The sequence below is a fragment of the Gorilla gorilla genome, chromosome 6, assembly GCF_029281585.2.
Source record: "Gorilla gorilla gorilla isolate KB3781 chromosome 6, NHGRI_mGorGor1-v2.1_pri, whole genome shotgun sequence".
NCBI lineage: Eukaryota > Metazoa > Chordata > Mammalia > Primates > Hominidae > Gorilla > Gorilla gorilla.
In genome coordinates this window covers 23,915,660-23,934,253 of record NC_073230.2, presented here as the reverse complement: position 1 = coordinate 23,934,253, position 18,594 = coordinate 23,915,660, and the positions used below count along the sequence as shown (strand labels likewise).

At 38.3% G+C, this 18,594-nt stretch overlaps 1 protein-coding gene across 3 annotated transcripts in view; it reads left to right on the top strand.

The window, feature by feature from the left end:
• SOSTDC1 (sclerostin domain containing 1) overlaps positions 1–18,594 on the top strand; it is a 94,704-nt gene that overhangs the window by 58,412 nt on the left and 17,698 nt on the right. For all 3 annotated transcript variants that reach the window (XM_055347373.2, XM_055347372.2, XM_004045127.5), the window contains one exon: positions 306–439. The gene's annotated coding sequence lies outside the window, so the exon portion shown is untranslated. The remainder of the gene's footprint in view (positions 1–305; positions 440–18,594) is intronic.

The window sequence follows — 18,594 nt, the reverse complement described above, 5'->3', positions numbered from 1 at the left end:
GGAAGGCAGTTGAATCATGGGGGTGGGTTTTTCCCATGGTGTTCTTGTGCTAGTGAGTAAGTCTCATGAGATCTGATGGTTCTATAAAGGGCAGTTCCCCCTGCACATGGTTTCTCGCTTGCCACCATGTAAAATGTGCCTTTGCTCCTACTTCACCTTCTGCCATGATTGTGAGGCTTCCCCAGCCATGTGGAACTGTGAGTCCATTAAACTTCTTTTTCCTTATAAATTACCCAGTCTTGGGTATTTCTTCATAGCAGTATGAAAATGGACTAATACATTGCCTTAATAAATCTCTTGCACAGCTAGTCCTGTCTTGGAACCTGCTTCTTAGAGGGCCTGGACTAACATACTCTGGTAGTACATGAAGCATCTGTGATCACAGCGTGACAAGAAAATAGCACAAACAAACCTATGAGGACTTGAGAGAATTCAAAAGGTAAGTAACCTGTGATATAATTTGCTTAAGCAAAGCTGGCACTATACAGAATCAAATGAAAAGATTATTATGAGGAGATTATGTGGAGAACTATTACTAACAATAGAAGTGCTGACTAGAAAAATGAAGATGCATAAGGATGAATATGTGTGGTGTTCTGACTGGTGTAGGTGGTAGATTTATTCTTTATTTAAAATAAAGAATACCCATGGGCAGCAGATGCTTTTGGTTCCCTGCTTCACCTCCCTTCAGGCCACCTCTGATTTTAGCTACAACAGGGGCAGCAAGGTCTGGGCAAGCTCGAACTCATGCTGACAGCACCCCGCCTCAAGCACGTGCCAGGAGTGCTATCTAAAATCCTAATTCAGGCCAGGCATGGTGGCTCATGCCGGTAATCCCAGCACTTTGGGAGGCCGAGGCGGGAGTTCTAGACCAGCCTGGCCAACATGGCAAAACCCCATCTCTATTAAAAATTCAAAAATTAGCCAGGTGGTGGTGCACGCCTGTAGTCCCAGCTACTTGGGAGGCTGAGGCAGGAGAATTGCTTGAACCCGGGAGACAGAGGTTGCGGTGAGCCGAGATCGCACCACTGCACTCCAGCCTGGGTGACAGAGTGAGACTCCGTCTCCAAAAAAATAAAATAAACATAAAATCCGAATTGAATCTGGTTTTGTATTTTACTGGCACTACTAGCCAGAGCTTTTTCTGAAGGCATAGGGGCCTCATCAGCCCTGCAGTGTGAGGGAGTAATTGTGCCCAGGGAACCCTGCATGCACTGAGGGAGGACAGTAGCTGTTCCTCAAGTAGAGAGTGTGGGCGTGCTGTTTCTCAGAGGTTCTAGCAGCCTCACCCCTGCTGCCTACAGCAGCCATTGCCATAGTGCATACCTGTGCTGGCCTGTTGCCTTCTTAACCTCCCCAGTCCTCCACTCCTGCTTCCTGTGAATGCCCTTTAAATAAATCTCATTTCGTATCGTGAGATCTATGTTTAGGGGCCAAAATAAGACAATATATTTGTGGATAGAGGCAAGTGTCAGCAATCTCATTCCCCTAAAATAATTTTAAGTAGCCAGAAATTTGAAAAATGAGTTTAGTAATAAATGGTTACCTAATTACACAAAGATATGATTTCAGATTCTAAGTAAATAAAAACGTTAAGTCAATTTGCTTTTTGGGAAGGGCCATTTTCCATATTTGACTGTAAACAAAATAAGCTATTTGCTCATATTAACTTATGGTAAAAACATTTTCTCATGAAAACAGTAAACCACTAGCATGTATGAAGTGAGCAACTGAAGCTAATCAAATCTATTTTCTAGTGTGTATATACTTTAAAGGCAATAATAGTTTTGTTTAAGGAAGTAATGAAAACATAGTTTTTATATGGATATCTGTAGTAGATTTGGGGAGTTTGTGATTATTAATTCTCAAGTACTTCTGGTCATCAATATAAATATTGTGATAATATTCAAGAGTTACATTCATTTTTTGGCAGTATTTTGCATTTCGTCTACCACAGATTTCAAGTACCTTTAGACCCTGTGAGGTTCTGCATAAAATAATCAATCATTCCCTCTTGGCTGTTTGGCAGAGGCAGCCAATGACTTGTTCTGTCATGAACTGAATTAATATATATTCATGAAGCGCAGAGAAACACTTCATTGTTTCAGACTGTTTTGTTATTTTAGAATAAATCACAAAGGCAGCATCCCACTCATAGCTGGTAGAGAAATATTTGTCCTATGATCCTCACCTTTATGGTTGTAATGTTTCAACTTGCACACAGTTTAGCCCACATAACTTTTTTTTAAAAAAAATAGTAAATTGCAAGCTTTTAAAAAAGTACCGTGTCTCTGTTACCTTTTATCAGCAAAATTTGAAAACATTAAAAACTGAAATGACATGCGTCCCTAAGTCAGAATGATTTAATTTTCACAGACTGAGGGGACTCATGGCAAAATGATGTACAGGTAAGTATTGTTCAAGCTCCCACATTCCATCAATCTCAATCTTTATGGTCCCTCATTTATTTGTGAAGAACTCTCAAGAATCAGTTGTAATTGTAAAATTTTTATCCTGCCAGGATATCTATGTGAACTTCCATAGGGCAACCATAGCACAAGCAGCATGAAAAAGACTTGTTGGGAAAGCTATTTTAGCACCTCTGATAAACAGAGAAAAAAAAGGTGATTATTCCTATTTCGAGCTATCTAACTTTCTCACTTTGTCTGCCTTTTCTAATCAATGTTATCATGTGCTGGCAAAATCTTGTAAAATTCAGAAAGGTAAAATCCAGGGAAATGAAACCCAGGGACAGCAACTCCCCGAAATGTAAAAGCCATTGAACATTCTCTGTCACCACAAAAGTGGTTCTCAGAAAAGACAGTTTATTGGCTCTTCCCTAAGAATTATGTTTTCAGCAACAATACTTAAACATTTACTGTCTCGGATTGTAACAATGGCTATTTGTTTAGGTGGCACTGTGCCTATTTAGAACTTAGTAAAATTCTTGCCATAGGGATCAACAATGTTTAGGAGGACAAACATGAACATAAACACGGCTCCACACGGAGTTGGAGTTAGATTTCTTGGGTTTGAATCCTGGCCCTGAATGCATTAGCTATTCAACTCAGACAATTTATTTGATTTTAACCCTAGGTTTTCTTGTCTGTAAATTATAGATAATAGTGTATACTTCACCATTATGGGAATATGTACTATCATACAGTAATAATCTATAAATTTTAGTTATTATTTTTATTATCAATCGGTGTGCTTAACTGCAAAAAATAGAACCCACCCCAGCTAGATTAAGCAGAAAAAGAATTTGTCAAATGAACCAGGTGACTTATAAATCCTGGGGGTAGGAGGGACAGAGAGTCAGACTTAGCAATGACATAAAAAGGACAATGCCTAAGTCATATTGTAGAGGCTGCAGAGTGACAGAGACAGTGGAGCCCACACAAGAACTACATACACTGTGGGGCCCAGCGCAAAATGAAAATATGAGTCCACTTGTTCAAGTAGAATACTTCCATTGAAGGTACTAAAATATAAAGCTCTTTCCTTTCTTCTGCAGCCTTTCTGAACTTTTCACGAGTGTTTTTTCTTGCCATTTCATGTTGTTCTAAGTAAAGAAAAATTTAAAATTTATGAATTTTTAAATTAAAAAATTTGAGTATGAATTTTATCATTTTTCTTTACATCAGTTTTAAAGATGAAATGTCAGTTTTAAGTGGAAATATAAAAACATTTAATTACATACAGAATTACAGAAATTACCACAATTCATAGATTATAGCTCGTATGTGCGTATGCATTTTGTTCTTACAAGGAGAGTGTAAACACTGTACAAAACTAACCTAACTGCTTTCATTTCACTTCTTGATATATGCTCATTCTGCCAACACTCTCTGCCTTCGGCATACTGGTGAGAAAGGAAGAACTACAAAGAAAAGTAGCTAGACTTGCCCGGTCTTTCCATTTCCTTCTGTGTCATCATTTTCAGTGTAAGTGGTTGGTAACACAGGAAGAAAAGATATGATATGATTGTTAGTGTTTCTTAGAAAGACATGGTATTGTTTTCTCTGTTGGAAGTCACTTCTGGTTTAAAAAGCAAAGTGTCAGCTTCCCCCCACTGCCATCCTACTTACTGAGTAACAGACATTACACGTTTACTTTGTACTTGCTTTGAGCCTCACTGAACTCCCATACATTGTGGGTTTACTGGAATGCTGTGCTCATGGGTCAGTAAATGTTGTATGCAAATGGGCAGTAAGGAATGGGGGCGGATACACTCAGTGTGCAAATTATCACATTCAGCACAATCTGGTTGGGGTATGCCTTGGAAGATTTCATTTTTAACCAAGAAAGGCATATATTTACTGTCTGAATATGTCTTGCCCAAAAAGTAAATGCTAGTCTCCGAAAATGCACATATTTATTCTGCTTAAAGAAATATGTACAGGCCTCGTGAGACTACGTGGAAGAAATATATACTGTATATTAATTTGTCGTTGTCCTGTTAGGCATAAAGAGCCTCAGGATGAAAGTCATCTGATACAGCATGTTGTATTATCATGATCCAGAATTTTAAAATGCCTATCGGCAAAATTCACAAAAGCTTAAGCCGTCTATGTTATCCCATAAAGTGAATTTGGTAGACAGCTATACTTTGTCACTCAGTTCCTGAGAACCTTTTCTTGTGACCTATCATCAATATTCACCTTCAATGCACACTGATGGGTCCAACAATATCAAGAAAGGCCTTTCCTCAAATAACTGGGGGGCGAATGTATAAATTCCCTATGATAGACAGTGTGTTATGAATTTCTGAAGTTCATTTTCAAACTCTTTTTTTATTCTATTTTAACTTTGTGTTATTCTTACTGTTCTCTATCTTTAAAGACAGGTTTATTCTCATGAAAAACATGTTTCACTTTATCAGACGTTATCCAAATAACTTACGTGAAAAATTTCCTGGCTATAAGATTGTTCGTATATTCATCTATCTTTTTTGTTTTATTTTTGTTTGTAAAAGTAAAGGCCTTACATTCTGAATCTTATAAGAAAATTTAAATTACACAAGTCAGAAATACATAATTGTTTTCATGATAGAAATAACATTGGTAAATTGGCTTCTATTTCTTCCTTAATATTTATTGATTCAGATGATTTGGATGAAATTATATGTATAGATAAATGAATACTGAGAGTCTTGTTTCTTTTTTCGGATATGTTTTTCGGAATTCATGTAAGCAACTTATTGCTCAATAAATATTTATTTGAATGATGACTTTTGGACCATTCTAATGAATATGTTGGACCAAGTCATGATAGCTAATAGATTCAAGTAAAGAAACTTCACAAAACTTGATTTCCCATTTTGAGTTACTTGCGTTTTCAATTCAATTTTGAGAAGCATTATAAAAGGATTAGATCAACTATTTTAAGGAAAAAAGCAAGAAGCTTCCACTAGAGAAGTGGTTGTTAGGATTCTTTTCTGGACTGAATCATGAGGTTATTGAGGACAGCCTGGGGCAGAGTTCACTCATTCTTCCCTTTGTCCTTAGCAATAAAATATTCAGCTGGGTTCATGGTGGCCCAGAACAAAGACTACATTTTCCAGACATTCTTACAGCTAGCTGTGGCTGTGGGGCTAGATTTTTTTTTTTTTAATGTGACTAAATTTTAAGTCCAACGATATGTTAGCACAAGTGATGTCTGCAATTCAGATTGTGTTACTCAAGTCAAGAGAATAAAAATTAACCTTAAACAAGTTACTGTGATTCTGGTTTTGCATTGCATACAGCTAAACCTTCATTCTAAACCATTAAATTCCCACGATAGAATGTCTTTAGGGACAAAAATATGGTAAAGATTAGTTAATTTTGTAGTGAAATAAATTAGTGTAAGATGAGAATATTTTGTTTACATATATACATACATGCATGTATATATATGTGTGTGGGTGTCTGTATGTGTATTTGTATGAGTTATAATAGTTAAAGACCTTTCTTAGAAAATAATTTGCTTCAACTCTCCTTGGTTTTGGCACCCCAATTTCCTGAGGTATCAAGACCTTGCCTAGTCCAGTTCCGGCCTTCAGGACCACCTGGCTGGCACTCAAGCCCCCTGAAGGGGAATATTATATGTTTAGTATTGCGGTTGCTGCAGTCCCATATGTGGTGGAGACTGCAAACAACTGCAACAAAATGAGGCAGAGCATAATCAAAATAAAAGAGTGTGATACATAGCAAATATACTTCTTTCTCAGACTTGTGATCATAAAGCCAAACTGTCCTTTCCCGGATAGTATGAGATCTGCTCACCACAACTGATCTCTTCAATCTGTTAGCATGCAAATTAGAAAAATGTGCCCCTTATCATCTGTTTGAAAATTGTCATAGGAACCTGCTTTTATTACAATGAGGCATTTCTTTGCTATCTACTGGAAAGATGTATGTATGTATGCATATATATGTAGGTATGTATCTATCTATCTCTGCAGTATAAACGGTAACCCCTAGACTTGTTCAGTGTACTGCATGCACAACTGTACGAGGCAAGCTGTGTGTAACCACAGGTGGAAATTGTGAGTTAAGAAAAGTGATTTATGCGTCTCTTTAATTTGCACTAAAATTAGACAATTATAGAGGAGTGACTAAGTTTGGAACAACTTCTGACATAGAAGTTTCAAGCCATCACTACTACTAAAGAAACCTTACAGGCTTTTAGAAAGCAGTCACAAGATACTGAAGTGTCTGACAAATCAACAAATTGCTCAAGAGTATGCAAATATATGCTAGAGAACATACATAAGAAGAAACATGATTCGATGGAATTTGTGGCAAATAAAAGTTGGATGTCCATTAAAATGAAGTACAATTATGGTAGAGTCCAATTTTAATACAAGTAAGGACATGGAGGCTTAAGGCTAGGCTGAAGTGTTTACATAGAGATAGGAAAAAAATAAAAGAATGAGAAACGTTAGCTTAAACATTCCACTCTGCTTATACTTTATCAGCTATGGAAGTGGCATCCCAGTTTTCTTGAAAAAGAGAACACAAGGTTTCATTTTCCACTTAAATTAATCATGATTTGCACAAAGATCTCAAGACATATTATTGCATAAAGTTAAAAAATAGTTAATACAAATTACATGATCTTACATAGGATATGTAAACAATTCATGTATCTATACATAATGTATAAGATTTCTTAAAAGATCTCTAGCCAAAATTTTAACAGTAGTTATTTAGTGATTTAAAGTATTTTACTTATTTGCCTTTTCTATTTTTCTACAATAAATATATTTTGTTTTGGGATTTAAATAATTTGGGCTATAAAAAGACTACCAAGCAAAATGTCAGTGTGATCATGTATATTGGACCTCAATATTCTCCATTCCTAATGATATAACCAATAGGATACATAATTGGGAATTCTCTGGAATTCCTCATGCCTAGAAACTCTGAGAATTTCCTACTAAATACAAAGTCTGTTTAAAGAGACAGAAACAAATTTGGCGAAAGCAAACTCACAGCCTCTATTTGGTTCAATATTTATTTTTGCCAACTCAGTGAGCAATATATTATTTTTATAATTAAAATACTCGAAGTAGGTTTTTTAGTTAAGAACAGTTACAAAGTTTCAATATTGTTAAAAACTACATACAATCCAAATATCCATTAGGGTGCTAATTAAATAAATACAGCACAGATAAATTATGAGATACAATATAGAACTTAAGGAGAATGAAGTTGACTTTCTTTACATGTTCTATAAAAATTATTCATAGTTGCTACCCCTGGAGAAGGAAGAGTATTGGGAAGGGAGTAAGGTGAAGGTGGAATTTAACTTTTGAGTATATAAGCTTCTTTTTGTTTGAATGGTATACAAAGAATATGCAGTCAGAAATTCCGCGTGGCATTTGTGTGTGTGTGTGTGTGATACATGTGACAAAAGTGTAAGAGAACTTGGGAAAGCTCAGTTTGGTTATGTTGCCTGTGAAAAGTGTCTTTAGATTTTTTTCCCCTAGGTTTGACTCCTGGTTCAATAACTTGCTAGCTGTTGATAATGGGTAAGGTGCACACATTCTTTGAAAAGTGTCATTTATAATGCAGCCTTGCAGGGTGGCTGCTAGGATTATAGATAATATCACCAGAGCATTGATGTGCTGTTGCCTGGTACATTAGAGGTACTCAATAGATTGCTGCTGTTGTTACTGAAATTGCTCTCAGAATGTAGAAAGCTGGAATGAAATCGCTTTGATATATGAGGTTTATAATTTCATTATGTCAGGCAAAAGTTATAATAGAGAAAAACAAAGTTTGATAGAAAAAAATATAAACAATATTTTAAATAAGCGTATTTTGTAAGTGAATTCCCTGAAGTTACTGTGAAAATATGTTTTACGGACAGGTGCGGTGGGTCATGCCTGTAATCTCAGCACTTTAGGAGGCCGAGGCGGGTGGATCATGAGGTCAGGAGATCGAGACCATCCTGGCAAACACAGTGAAACCCCGTCTCTACTTAAAGAAAAAAAAAAAAGGGCCGGGCATGGTGGCACGTGCCTGTAGTCCCAGCTACTCGGGAGGCTGAGGCAGGAGAATTGCTTGAATCCGGGAGGCGGAGGTTGCAGTGAGCTGAGATCACACCACTGCACTCCAGCCTGGGTGACAGAGCGAGACTCTGTCTCAAAAAAAAAAAAAAAGTTTTATTACATAACATTATGGATCACATGGATGACATGACGAAAGAGTTCTATTTATAATGCAGAAACCAATAAAAACCAGTATAAGAAAACCAGGAAAACTCTTTTAAAAATCTGTAAACCAGCCAGGCACGATGGCTCATGCCTGTAATCCCAGCACTTTGGGAGGCTGAGGTGGGCAGATCACTTGAGGCCAGGAGTCCGAGACCAGCCTGGTCAACATGGCGAAACTCCATCTCTACTTAAAAAAAAAAAAAAAAATTAGGCGGGCCTAGTGGCAGGCACCTGTAATCTCAGCTACTCAGGAGGCTAAGGCACCAGAATTCCTTGAACCTGGGAGGCAGAGGATGCAGTGAGCCAAGATTGTGCCACTGCACTCCAGCCTGGGCGACAGAACAAGACTGTCTCAAAAACAAATAAACAAACAAATCTGTAAAACTTATATAAAGCAAGGTTTGCTAAGAAATGTATAAGAAGATGAATAAATTTAGAGACACTGTATTTCTAAATGGAAAAACTAAGTATTAAAAGAAAGTGTCTTTTTAGATAGATAGGTTTGGCACTGTTTAAATTTGTCACAGTTTGAATTCTTCAAAGAAAGAGGTGGAGGTGGAATTTAGGATATAAGACATTGATTAGAGATGGACATCTGGGAAAAGAAGGGGGAAGTCACAGGATTGAGTGAAAGGAAAAGTGAAGTTGAGATGCAGACCCAGCAAAGCCTCGGCCAAACCAGCAAGGAGCTTGGGAACAGGTGTTGCCCACCAGAGTCATCCCAGGTCTGCTGAAATGACTGATTCTCTTTACCACCACTTTGCCCATGTACTCAAGGGAAGTGGCATTGGAAGTGCGTGACCCTGAAGGAGTCAACAGCTGGAAGTTGTCCATGTGCTCCCAGCAGCTGGGCAACAAGCCCTTCCTTGATGTGGCATCTGGGGGTGCATCTCTGTGTCTACCACATTTTGGGGTGAACTTGACAACGTGATTTTAAAGTTCAACAAGAGGGATCAGTAAACAAGAAGAGCCAACACATTTTTGAAAAAGGAAAATATTGAGAAGGGATTTGTTCTGTCCAGTGGTTTCTTTTTTCTTTTCTCCTTTTTTTTTTAATTTTACTTTAAGTTCTGGGATACATGTGCAGAATGTACAGGTTTGTTACATAGGTGTACATGTGCCATGGTGGTTTGCTGCACCCATCAACCTGTCATCTAGGTTTTTTGTTGTTGCTGGTTTTTTTTTTTTTTTTTTTTTTTTTTTGTGAGATGGAGTCTTGCTCTCTTGCTCTGTCAACCAGTGCAATGGCACAATCTCGGCTCACTGCAGCCTCCACCTCCTGGGTTGAAGCAATTCTCCTGCCTCAGCCTCCCAAGTAGCTGGGATTACAGGCACATACCACCACCCCCAGCTAATTTTTGTATTTTTCGTAGACACAGGGTTTCACCATGTTGTCCCGGCTGGTCTCGAACTCCTGACCTCAGGTGATCTGCCCTCTTCTGCCTCCCAAAGTCCTGGTATTACAGGCGTGAGCCACCGCACCCAGGCCCGTCATCTAGGTTTTAAGCCCTGCATGCATTAGGTATTTGTCCTAATGCTTTCCCTCCCCTTGCCCCCGACTGCCTGACAGGCCCCAGTGTGTGATTTTCCCTTCCATGTGTCCACGTGTTCTCATTGTTCAACTCCCACTTATAAGTGAGAACATACACTGTTTGGTTTTCTGTTCCTGTGTTAGTTTGCTGAGAATGATGGTTTCCAGCTTCATCCATGTCCCTGCAAAGGACATGAACTCATTGTTTTTTATGGCTGCATAGTATTCCATGGTGTATATGTGCCACATTTTCTTCATCCAGTCTATCATTGATGGGCATTTGGGTTGGTTCCAAGTCTCTGCTATTGTAAATAGTGCAGCAATAAACATACATCTGCATATGTCTTTATTGTAGAATGATTTATAATCCTTTGGGTATATACCCAATAATGGGATTGCTGGCTCAAAAGGTATTTCTGGTTCCAGATCCTTGAGGAACCACTACACTGTCTTCCAAATGATTGAACTAATTTACAGTCCCACCAACAGTGTAAAAGCATTCCTATTTCTCCACATCCTCTCCAGCGTCTGTTGTTTCCTGACTTTTTAATGATTGCCATTCTAACTGGTGTAAGGTGGTATCTCATAGTGGTTTTGATTCGCATTTCTCTAATGTGTTCTGTTCAGTGTTAAAACATGTTTTAAAAGCCTCAGTAAATCTCTGGTAGTACCCTCACAGGAGTGGATTGAAAGTTCAGTGACACAGATGTGAAGGCCAGAAACAGCTTTCTGTACACGTAAACATTTAGTACAGGATTGTGGAGCAACAGGTTTATTTATTTATTTAATGAGATATTGGGAAGATTAAGGCAGTGACACCAATTATGAACACTAGTGTACTGTCTGTTTCCTATACCCCATCGTCATGTGGCTGTCACCTTGCTGATAAGTAGGTTTGCTTAATTTTTTCTAAATAAAAAAACTAGATAATTTTGTGTCCCCTAAAAATACCCATAATTTGAAGCAATTACATTGCTGATGCTACTTCTCCTGGAATTAGGATATAACCCCAATTATTTAAGATTTATGGGAAAGTAAGTCCCATTTATGGGAATGGCAATTTACTCTGCTGTGACAGGCCTCTATAGGGAGTGTCACCAGTCGCTGTTAAGTCCAGTTAGTAAACCAAGAAAAAGCATCTGCTCCTCTACTGTGGATCTTTACATTTACATATATTTGGCTAATTAAGTCATAATCATAACATGTGTGAAGAAGAGTAGGAAAATGGAGATTAGTCTCTTATAAATCTGTAATTCTCCTGAAACTGAAATGTTAACTGACAAAAATCAGTGAGAAAAGGCCAGATGTTCAGTAGGCTTTATTTTAAACTTGCTTAATCGTTTGGGAAATATAACAAAACAGATCATGACCTTGTACTCTATACCAAAAGAATTAAAATGTACATACTTATTTATCTGACCCTGGTGACAGAGAAAGCCTTATACCTGTGAAACTGTAGTCAGAAACCATAAAATGCATGATTGAGATATGTGATCATACATACCCATGCCCACACAGAGACATAGACAAACCTTATATGTAAAAAGCATACACAACTAAGCCTCAAAGCAAAGTCTAAGACAAAGGTTTATGTGTGAGTAGTTTATTTAGAAATATGATCCCAGACAGCAGGAGTGAGTCACCAAAGGAGGAAGATAGGTTAGCCGAAAAGGTTAACAAAAGGATGCATTGTTCAGTTGGCCACCCTCTGTGCGTCCCGTTTCTCTAGCCCTAAGATGTTCTGCGAAGACTCAGAAGATCCACTTGAAGAAATAAAGAAGAAGCTCCATTGTTCCCAGGCCTTAATGGTCAATAGTGGCAGTGACCAGAGGATGTTGATTCCTCCATATTTTCAGGTTGCACCAATGAGTACAAGTGAATTTTGGGAGATATCCTACTGTGGGGTGAGAGAACCCCCAGAGCAGAAAGCAGGAGGCTTGGGACAGGGGGCTCAAGCAGATGCACTCAGATTGCACCCAACTGAAACCAGGCAAAGCCAGGAGGAAGCTGAACATTACAGCAGTGGCTGGAAGAAGAGGTGAGACTGGACTGGAGGACTAGGGGTAGGCACCAGCATGCTCAATATAACAAACCAACAAAAAATTTTATAAGCATAATTAAGCAGCAAATCAAACTCAAAAATTATTTTCTGTTTATGATAAAGCATTAATAACTCATAGGCAAAGACCTTTTACACATCCAGAGAAAGAATAAATATGATTTAAAAATGAAGAGGCAAATAAGAAAGAAAAAAACTCATGATAAACATGAAAAATGATCCCATTCATTAACAATCTCAGAGATGAAAATTAAATATTTAATATATGTACTCTTCACCTACTCAGTTGGCAACTCAGTTAGAAAATATTCTCAGTTTTGGGGTGGTTGAAAGAAATGAGCACTTTCACATGTGGCTGAAGACTGTCTATTTTGGTATTTCTGAAGAACAGCTTGGCATTATTCACAAATGTGTTAAAATGAGCACATACAATAATCAAGAAGTAATTCTCTATCAAGTTTTTAGAACTCAGAGAGAAATCAAAATGTGAAATAAAAATAATAGTGAATTTGCAGAGGAAATACAAATAGCTAATCAGTAAGTGAAAAACTAGCCAAATACAATAATGAGCAAATAAACATACAAAATTTAAACATACAACATTTCTTATCTATTATTTATTTATTTATTTTTATTTTTTTGAGATAGTGTCTCACTCTGTTAACCAGGCAAGAGTGCAGTGGGGTGATCACGGCTCACTGCAGCCTCAACCTCCCAGGCTCAGTCGATCCGCCCACGTCAGCCTCATGTTTAGCTGGGGCTACAGGCATGCGCTACTATGCCCAGCTAATTTCTGTATGTTTTTGTAGAAATATGGTGTCACTATGTTGCCCAGGCTGGTTTTGAATTCCTGGGCTCAAGCAATCCTCTGTCCTCATCCTCCAAAAGTGCTGAGATTACAGGCCTGAGCCATCTCACCAAGCCCCCAAATTTTTATCAACTAAAATTCTGGGATGTTTTCACACTGGCAGTGCTAAATGCTGATAAGAGTGGGACTTACACACTGCAGGTATATGTGTACAGCAAGCACTGAAAACAGTTTGGCACCATGTATCAAGCATCATTACATCCATTTTAAGGAAAACAAGAAATACAAATATTTATACACAAAGATCTTTGCTTAGGTGTAAGTTAAATTATCAAGGGAAGAGAGATAATTAAAAAGTCTATTTGAAACACAACTATGACATCAAAGTTTAAATGAAATACCAGAATCATTCCAAGTTAAGTCAGGAACAATATAAGATAACCCATCATTGCTGATATATTTTAACATTGATGGAAAACTTTAACCAAAGGGATAAATAACAATATATGAGAGAAAAAAATATAAATATTGAAAAGGAAGGAACAAAGTTATTATTATTGACAGATGATGTGATTACCACTAAACACTGAGATAACTGAAAAAGTATTAAAAAGTATTATTACTGTGGTCAGTACAAAGTCAATTATTGAATTCAAAAGCAGTTCAACAAACATTTGGAATATGTAATATAAGAAAATCTGATTTCAGCAGCAAGCTAAAACACAAAATAGCTGTGATTAAACTTACGATGTATATATGATATAAAGATGTATATACGATATAAAGAAAACTATGAAATTTGATTCAAGGGTAAAAATAAATGGAATAGTCTGGGTATGGTGTCTCAAGCCTATAATCTCAGCACTTTGGGAGGTCGAGGCAGGCAGATCACCTGAGGTCACGAGTTCGAAACCAGCCTGACCAACATGGTGAAACTCTGTCTCTACAAAAATACAAAAATTAGCTGGGTGTCATGGCGGGTACCTGTAATCCCAGCTACTTGGGAGGCTGAGGCAGGGGAATCACTTGAACCCGGGAGGTGGAGATTGCAGTGAGCTGAGATCACACCACTGCACTCCAGCCTGGGCAACAGAGTAAGACTCTGTCTCAAAAAAAGAAAAATACACATAAATAAATAAATGGAATACATGAATAAAAATAATGGATAAAAAGAGTAAATATTGCCAAGGTTTTATTTAAACACTCTTCCTAATTAATCTTTCAATTCAATATCATGTCAACAAAATTTTCAATGATACACCTATGTAACAGTGGTTATCTCTCAGCATATAAGGATGATGTTTAAATTTACTTTGTCCTTAAGTATTTCTGAATTGTCCCATCTCAAAGATGTTATTTCCTTAGAAAAGTTACCATTTTCATGGGAACCGAACTTTGGCTCATTCCAGATTATTTGGAAATCTTAAAAATATTTTAAGTTCTGGTTCAGTTTACTAAACTTTAGCCTAAAACCACTGCTGAATAACTGCTATTTTCGTTCCCATACTAAAGATGTTTACCCTCTAGGATTTAGGCAATGTTTGAATTTCTGTTTGCAAAGTGAAGGGATTGAGCTCTCTGCCATAACGTTTGTAAATAATAATGGTTACTTAGAAACATCAAGCAAAAAAGAAGTGCTGTTCAGGGGACAATTCTATTCATCCATTTGCTTATTAATTTAGTCAGGAAATATTGAGCACCAATTTTGTCCCAGGTAAATTCTTCTTCATGTGGGAACCAACACTAAACAAACTAAAGTCCCTCCTTCAGGAGTTTACATCTGGTAGAAGGTGTGAGGTGAGAAGAGACAAAACAAAGGGAACAAAGAAAAATGTGAATGGTGAGGTGTGCTATTTTAATTTAACATGGCTTCATGAAAACCGTTCAGATATAGTGACATTTGGACAACAGATATCCAAGGGAGGGATGTTTTGAGCAGAGTGATGCTGCTAGCGCAGAAGCCCTGGAATAACTGTATTTGTTTGTTTGTTTGTTTGTTTTTTGAGACAGGGTCTTGCTCTGTTGCCCAGGCTGGAGTGCAGTGGTGCAATCTAGGCTCACTGCAACTTCCACCTTCTGGGTTCAAGTGATTTTCATGCCTCAGCTTCCAAAGCAGCTGGGATTACAGGTGCCTGCAATGACATCTGGCTAATTGTTGTATTTTTAGTAGAGACGGGGTTTCACCATGTTGGTCAGGCTGGTCTCGAACTCCTGGCTTCAAGTGATCTGCCCAGCTCAGCCTCCCAAAGTGCTGGAATTACAGGCGTGAGCCACTGCACCCAGCCCCTGGGATAACTGTACATCTGAGACAAAAGGAAGCCCAGCGTAGCTGGATAAGAGTGAGAAGAGGGGACAGTAGGAGGAGATGGGGACAAATAGGTAGCAAGGGACAAGATCACTCACAGTCTGTAGATTATGATAAGATGATGGAAAGCCACTGGAGGATGATGAACAAAGGAGTGATGCCTACAGGGTGGAAGCAGGTAAGACAAAGTTTTCAAATTGACCAGTTAAAAGATAATGGTGTCTTGGACCAAGGTAGTAATGAAGATGGCGAGAAGTGTTTGGACCCTGGATATAATTTGAGGGGAGAGCTGATAATAGTTGTTGGTAGATTTAAGACACATGTGACAGAAAGAGAGCCATCAGGGGGTTTTTGATCAAATCAATTTGATATGTATTCAATCATAATCATGGAAGGTATGAAGAAATTTCTCAAATATCTTTGTATTATTTTGAGAACAGGCTAGATGAGAAAGAGTAACTGATGCAACATTGTTGGCATATTAAGGTGAATAAAAGAATAATTTGTTTCTTTTTTGGAGAAATAGAATGCCATGTAAATATCTTATGTCCTCCCTGGCCCTCTTTCATCTCTGATTGGAGACCTATGATGTACAGTAAGCTTTACTTCTAATCACCTCCACAGTTTTTTCCCTCTTTTTCTCTTCTCCCTCTGGCTCTCCATTCCCCGTGTTTTTCTTCCTTTCTTTCCCTTTATCTTTCTCCTTAGTTTTTCTTTCTTTATGATAGTCCTGATCGACAGAAGTAATGGCACAACCTCTGAGCTTTTTGTCCAGCACTGTTTTCAGTGCCAGATAGCGTCTCAGTGCTCCATAATGTGAACTGAAACATGGTCATTCTATGTTAAATATTTTGTCTTTAACTTTCTTCTACAGTTCCTCAGAATTATCTATTTAAGACCCCAAACTGGTCATGTCACATCTTTGCTCAAAATTCTTCTAAGGGACCACATTGACTTTAGAATAAAATTCAGACTTCTTTGGAGGGCAAAAAATGGTGATTTAAAATCTTGGTGTGCTTATCCATCCCTCCTCTTTTCTAGCTACTCCATGGAGGTCTTTCAAGACAAGCAAAGCATTTTTAATTTTCTCTAAAGTTGGTCACGTTTTCTCTCACTGCCAGATCTGGGTGCACATACTATTTCTTCTGTCTCTTGAACACCCAACTTACTTGCTTTTGTCATCTGCCCGCTGCTATTATCCCCAATGCTGTGCTCAGCTTTCACCTCTACTTGGAGTCTGTTTGGCCCTCACCAAAAGGCTTTGGGTCCTACTTCTGTTTTCCCTTGACTCTGTTCTTACTTAAAGCGCTACAAAGCATTATCTGCTTAACTGACCGTCTCTGCCTTATGCAGTTTAGGGGAGGTAGTTTAGTTCCATAACTGCAGGGCAGGTCACAGTCTCTAGTACGTAAGAAGCACTCAATGTAAGTTAGTTCAAATGATGAGTAAATGAAGAGAAAAAAAGCATATTATGAATCCCACAGGGAAAAATCTTATTTCTTTGTCACTGATAAGGAAAACTCTTTTTTTAGATCGAACATGGAGGGGTTAGCGACGAAGATGAGGATTTAAGATGTAAATTCTTGAAAGGCTGTAGGCCTTGTTTTGAATCATACTATGATTTCACTGGATCAAAGGGTGTTTGGCAAGCGGGAATCCTGAAACTGTGCCAACATTTCTGAGCTGATCTGCTCAAGAGTGAATAAATTTTAAGGAACTGTAATTATCATGTGCATTAGCCACCTTTATAATGGGAAAGGCAAAATAGCACTGAAACGGTGCTGTAAATGACAATATTTATGTGCTTAAGGGTTGTCTTTAAAGACTCAATCTTATAAAGATTTCATCTGCAGGGATACAAGCCTTTCAAGTGTTTCAGCCATGGACTTGTATAATATTTGGAGACAGAGTCACCCTCGGGTGTGGCTGTGCACAGTTGTATTTTGTTTTGCTTAACTTCTGAAACTAGCCAGATTCCTGGGACTACCAAGTACGGCAAAAAAAACTAGCAGAACAGTTAGATGCTCCTAAACAGCTTGCATTATCCTGGCAGGAGTGGACTTTCTACAGTCTGTTTCAAGTTCTTTGGCTGTTTGTCAGAGAAGCCTGGCCTCCCCAGCACTGGTGGGCTGACAGCTCCCAAGTGCTTTATAAACATGCTGGAGAATTAGGTTTGAAAGACACTATAAAGTGTGAGTTGACATCATAAAGTTCTAAGCTATAAGACATATTAAGTATCCTTTTTTGTCTTTCCTTGTTGAAAACAATTTTAATCAATGCCTCTAAATTAGAGAATAATGGTTAAATTGTTTCCATGAGATTTTTAATTGAGTTAATCTTTTGCCAACTTTAAACAAGATTAAATCCTTCAATAAAGATTGTAAAAGTATCAATTAAAAGTAAAAGTGGCCAGGCGCGGTGGCTCAAGCCTGTAATCCCAGCGCTTTGGGAGGCCAAGGCGGGCGGATCATGAGATCAGGAGATCAAGACCATCCTGGCTAACACGGTGAAACCCCGTCTCTACTAAAAATGCAAAAAAATTAGCCAGGAGTGGTGGCGGACGCCTGTAGTTCCAGCTACTCAGGAGGCTGAGGCAGGAGAATGGCGTGAACCCGGGAGGCGGAGCTTGCAGTGAGCAGAGATGGCGCCACTGCACTCCAGCCTGGGCGACAGAGCGAGACTCCGTCTCAAAGGAAAAAAAAAAAAAGAAGTAAAAGCAAGGACAAACAAAAAAGTAAGAGTCTTAATGCAGGCATTACTTCTTCATAAAGCATTTTTTTCTCTTCATAATAAATTATTAAATCTTGTCTCTTCATATGTGTTTCAGACGTTGCTTGATGTCAGTGTGAAAACAAAGTGATCAAAGTGATATAATAAATCTGACAAGCCTGGCACAGTGGCTCACTCCTGTAATCCCCCTGAACTTTAGGAGGCCAAGGTGGGAGGATCACTTGATGTCAGGAGTTCGAAACCAGCCTGGCCAACATGGGAAATCCCATCTCTAATAAAAAAACAAAAATTAGCTGGGCGTGGTGGTGCAAGCCTGGAATCCCAGCTACTAGGAGGCTGAGGCATGAGAATCACTTGAACCCAGGAGGCAGAGGTTGCAGTGAACCAAGACTGCGCCACTGCATTCCAGTCTGGGTAACAGAATGAGACTGTCTCAAAAAAAAAAAAAATCTAA